Below are 5,487 nucleotides of genomic sequence, written 5' to 3'. Positions count from 1 at the left end.
GGAGTTTCACTCATGTTACCCAGGCTGGAGTGCAATGATGCGATCTCGGCTCACCGCAACCTCCGCCTCCTGGGTTCAGGCAATTCTCCTGCCTCAGCCTCCTGAGTAGCTGGGATTACAGGCACTCATCACCATGCCCAGCTAATTTTTTGTATTTTTAGTAGAGACAGGGTTTCACCATGTTGACCAGGATGGTCTCGATCTCTTGACCTTGTGATCCACCCGCCTCGGCCTCCCAAAGTGCTGGGATTACAGGCTTGAGCCACCGCGCCCGGCCTAGTTTCAGTTCTTAAACATAACAGGTAAAAGGATTTTGTTGCTTCTGAATTTTGCTTCTTTGATCCATTTGCATTAATTTTTGTATGTGGTATAAGTGGAATTGCCCATTTCTGGTGACACTTTAGTCTGTTTGCCTTTTGGCTCCTTCCTGGTTGAAATTTTTTCATTTTTACTTTCATCCATTCCTCTGAGAACACTGAAGAAAAATGTATTGTAAAGAACTGATATCAACTCACCATGCTTTCTTGTAGAACTAGCATGGTATATTTTGCTTTTGTTTTTCATTTTTATGTTTGTGTTTGTGTTTGTTTTGTTTCATAGAGAATGAGTCTTGTTATACTGGCCAGGCTGTATTGAAACTCCTGGATTCAAGAAATCCTACTGCCTCAGCCTACTCAGCAGCTGGGATTACAGGTGCCCCACTGTGCCCAGCTCTCTTACATGAGTCCTAACATTAGACTTGACAGAATTTTCATTTTCTCCCCACTGGTTTTATTATGACATTTATTGTCTGCTTCCATTATTTAATCCTCAGAATCCTTCCTTGGTTGCATTTCAAAACGTATCTCTTTGTTATTTTTTTTTTTCATTTTATTTTAGTTTATACTCATTATATGTTTTTTATCTTCTTGAATGGCAAGCTAAATGTATGTATTTTAAATAATTTTGTTTACTTTTTAAAAATTATTGCATTTGTCTATAAATTTACTCCTAATTAGTTTTAGCTGCATCTCACAATTTTAAATAAATAATATTTAAGTCATTCTTTTCTGAGTAGTTTTCACTGTCATTGTGATTTTTGAAATCCAAGAGTTATTTAAGGGTGTAGAGGTAAATATCCAAACATTCCCCCTCTTTTCTATTTATAAATGTTTGCTTTGTGATTTAAGTATGTGTTATAAAGCGTGTGTATTATTGGTATTTTAGGATTTTCTGAGCCCTTTTTTGTGATAACTAGGTAATAAACTGTTGTAGATTTTCTATCTGTTCAAGGATGGCTATTCCATATTTGTTGTGTGTAGAACAGATCTATTAGAATCCTAATAGATCAAGCTTATAGATTGTGTTGTTCGAATCTTCTTTATGTTGACTAATTTTCTGCCTCTGGGGTCTATTATTTCTTATGGAATTATGTTAAAATCCTCTGGTATTTTCTAAGCTATATTTTTGGTAATAGAAGCTCATATTTTTATATCCTTTTGATCATCTGTTCTTTTTACCACGATAATCAGTTCATTTTTTAAAATCACAATTTGTGTTTGTTGCCTTAAATGCTACTTTGTTCAAGCCGGGCGTGGTGGCAGTGCCTGTAGTCCCAGCTACTCAGGAAGCTGAGGTGGGAGGATTGAGCCCAGGAGTTCCAGGCTGCACTGCGCTATGCCGATCAGGTGCCCACACTAAGTTTGGCATCAATATGGTGACCTCCAGGGAGTGGGGGACCACCAGGTTGCCTAAGGAGGGGTGAACCTGCCCAGGGAAAAAATAGAGCAGGTAAAAACTCCTGTGCTGATCAGTAGTGGGATCATGCCTGTGAATAGTCACTGCACTCCAGCCTGGGCAACATTGCGAGACCCCATCTCTTAAAAAAGTAAAAAATATATAATTAAACAAAAATAAGAAGGGGCAAGCAATAATTTTGCCACATCTCCAAATTTTGGGTAATTCTTTTTGTATTTATTGCTGTTTGTTTATAGCCCTTTTTTGTATTCATTTTTCTTTCTTTCTTTTTTTTTTATTTTTGAGACAGGGTTTTTCTCTTGTTGCCCAGGCTGGAATGCAATGGTGCAATCTTGGCTTACTGCAACCTCTGCCTCCTGGGTTCAGGAGATTCTCCTGCCTCATCCTCCCAAGTAGCTGGAATTACAGGCATCCACTTCCATGCCCGGCTAATTTTTTTTTTTTTTTTTTTGAGACAGAGTCTCACTCTGTCACCAGGTTGGAGCTGGAGTGCAGTGGCATGATCTCGGCTCACTGCAACCTCCATCTCCTGAGTTCAAGTGGTTCTCCTGCCTCAGCCTCACGAGCAGCTGGGACTATAGGCGTTTGCCACCACACCCAGCTAATTTTTGTATTTTTAGTAGAGAAGCGCTTTCACTATGTTGGCCATTATGGGCTTGATCTCCTGACTTCAGGTAATCCACCTGCTTCACCTCGGCCTCCCAGAGTGCTGGGATTACAGGCGTGAGCCACCATGCCTGGTCTTGTATTCATTTTTTCTATCTTTTCTCTAATTGTTTTTGTCTAGTGGTGTTATGCTTACCAAAGTTCACTATATGTGTGCTTATGTAAATATATATGCATATGTATATATATTCACCTTTTTTGTATTATATGGTTTTATTTTTGAAATTTAATTTGTAAACCATTATTTTATTTATCAGAAAAAATACTACTTTGTTGTTATATTAATATTAACATGGCTGCTTTCTTTGTGTGTGTGTGTGTGTGTGTGTACATATACATTTAGTTTCACTGTTTCCGTGTATTTTTATTGTAAGCATGTGTTTTCTTAGAATACAGATTTAAAAAATCAACCAGTTTTGTAATCTTTGTCCTTTAATAGGTAAATGTAGCTCGTTTGTATATAAACAGAAAAAAATTAAAATTATAAAAGCTGAGAAAGTCCAGAACTGAGATAACTTAGTTATCAATTGAGAGTATACTCTTGGTACCAAGCAAAAAGTAAAAATAAAAATGCAACAGGCGTACAGCAAGAATGAGAGAAAGTCTTCAAAAATTATCAGAGAGAAAACAGAGGTTACCTTAAAAAATAACAATGGGTTGAAAGAAAGTTTCTCACTAGCAACAATAAACTCTACAAGACAAAGGTGTTTTGAAATTTTGGTTTTTACAATTATTTTTAGTGGAAGAGCTTTTGTTTGTTTTGGTTTTAGGTTTTTTTTTTTTTTTTTTTTCTGTTTTATGCTATCTCCTTCTCTCCTTCCCTCCTGGGTTCAGTGCTCATTTCTAATGGTTTTGAAATAGTTTCTATCTGACCCCAGGTCCCAGGCCATAACTTGGTCTCTTAATGACCCTATAATGATGCCCAGTGGTAATATTCTGGATACCACAGCTCACACCTGAGAGACTTGTTGTTCGCTGTCTCTAGCCAGCATCCATATCTATCTCTCTTACTTGGTCTACACAGCTTACAAAAATAAGTTATAACCACAGGAATTGGTAGGCAGCTTTTATTATTTTTTTCTTATTTTTATGTATGTATGTATTTATTTAACATGGTGTCGCTCTGTCACCCAGGCTAGAGTGCAGTGGCACAATCACCGTTCACTGAAGCCTTGACTTCCTGGGCTTAAGCGATCCTCCCAAGTCAGCACCCGCCCCGAGTAGCTGGGACTAGCAAATTCCAAAGTACCTGTCTGACTGGTCTCGAACTCCAGGGCTCAAAGGATCCTTCAGCCTCAGCCTTTCAAACTGTTGTTATTACAGATGTGAGCCACTGCCCACAGCTAGACAGCATGTTAATACATCTTTCTAACCCTTTTTAACCAGCGGAAGGCCCTCATTACTTATTTTGGATTCAGGTGGTAAGCGTGGTCCAGGTCATTTATCTAGTCTGAAGCACTTGCACCCAGTACATTGCTGGAGTCAGTTTCCTAACCTTCAATTTCTGCTTTTAAGTCCAAGACTATAACTCATATGGCTTTAGACCAGCTCACCACTTTGCTTTTGCTTTCCTCTTCTTACATTTTATGTTTCTTTGTATTTTATTGAAGCAGAGTAAATATATCAAAGCATGAACCTACTCCCCTACCATACATTTTTTTTCCTTCTGAAGAGATAACACATGTTAAAATAGGGTATATACTTGATTTTTGTTAGTCAATTTAGTTACAGGTATAATATATAAGTCAGGAAGCTCCAAAATTATTTCTCAAGTTGCATGATAAATTTTCTGTTGATCGTTTTGTTACTCCATGAATTACTTAAATATATGTATCCTTCAGTACAGTCACCACAGCTCACGCCTGTAATATCAGCACTTTGGGAGGCTGAGGTGGGAGGATTACTTGAACCCAGTGGGTAGAGGCTGCAGTGAGCCATGATCACACCACTGCACTCCAGCAAGACCCCATCTCAAAACCAAAAATATCTAATAAAGATAGAACAAAGGGCTAATATATTCAACAATAATTTAAAATTACAGCTTATAAAGATTTCTACATTTTTTTTTTTTTGAGACAGACTCTCACTCTGTCACCCAGGCTGGAGTGCAGTGGCATGATCTCAGCTCACTGCAACCTCTGCCTCCCAGGTTCCAGAGATTCTTCTGCCTCAGCCTCCCAACTAACTGGGACTAAAGGAGCGTGCCACCACACCCAGCTAATTTTTGTATTTTTAGTAGAGATGGAGTTTCACCACATTGGCCAGGCTGGTGTCGAACTCCTGACCTCATGATCCACCTGCCTCAGCCTCCGAAAGTGCTGGGATTACAGGCGTGAGTCACCACCCCCTGGCAGAAATTTCCATAATCATATATGAACACAACTAAAACCACTACTTTAGACAATCGTCACCTCTTCAAATGTCCCGAAATAAAATATCAAAGTGTCCTGATAGATGACATCTACATTAAATTCAGGGGTGAATTAGCAGATATTTATAACAAGAAAAATTGAAAATAGTATTAGTAATTTAAATATTGGTGAGCCTTTTCTAATCAAACCCTTTCAGATAAGATGATGGCAAACCCATCATCTTATGGGTTTAGCCCAGAGGCAAGTAAGAGAATGTTAGAAGCTAGATCTCCCTGTTTCTAATGCAGTGCTCTTTCCAGAGATGGCATCTCACACATACCTTCAACCCAACCACCTACATTATGATCACAGTCTCCTTTTGAATGCAAGAACAATTATAAATATCCCTGCATACGAACGTGTAGACTCATTTAATCGTGATTTTCAGGACTTGTAACAAAAAGCTACAAAGATACATGGGTTGGAAGAACTATCTGTAGTAAAGAGTGAAGGCAAGTAAGTAAAATCAAGAATTATTATCTAGATAGCTTATACAAAAGTTTACCTGAGAAAATGGTTCCTTTTTGTCTTCCAGTAAGGACTGGGGTGCTGATAGAAAATCTTTTTTCTCACAGCTCTCCTGGCTGATAAGCGTGTCAGCGTAGTTGGGCTGGGGGAAGATCAGGTGACTCTTCCGCGAGTCTGCGGTGAGGGAGACCTCGTGGGAATAGGT

This window comes from Sapajus apella, unplaced genomic scaffold (genome assembly GCF_009761245.1).
Source record: "Sapajus apella isolate SASKATOON/1434 unplaced genomic scaffold, GSC_monkey_1.0 scaffold2482, whole genome shotgun sequence".
Lineage (NCBI taxonomy): Eukaryota > Metazoa > Chordata > Mammalia > Primates > Cebidae > Sapajus > Sapajus apella.
Note: the sequence above shows the minus strand (reverse complement) of the source record.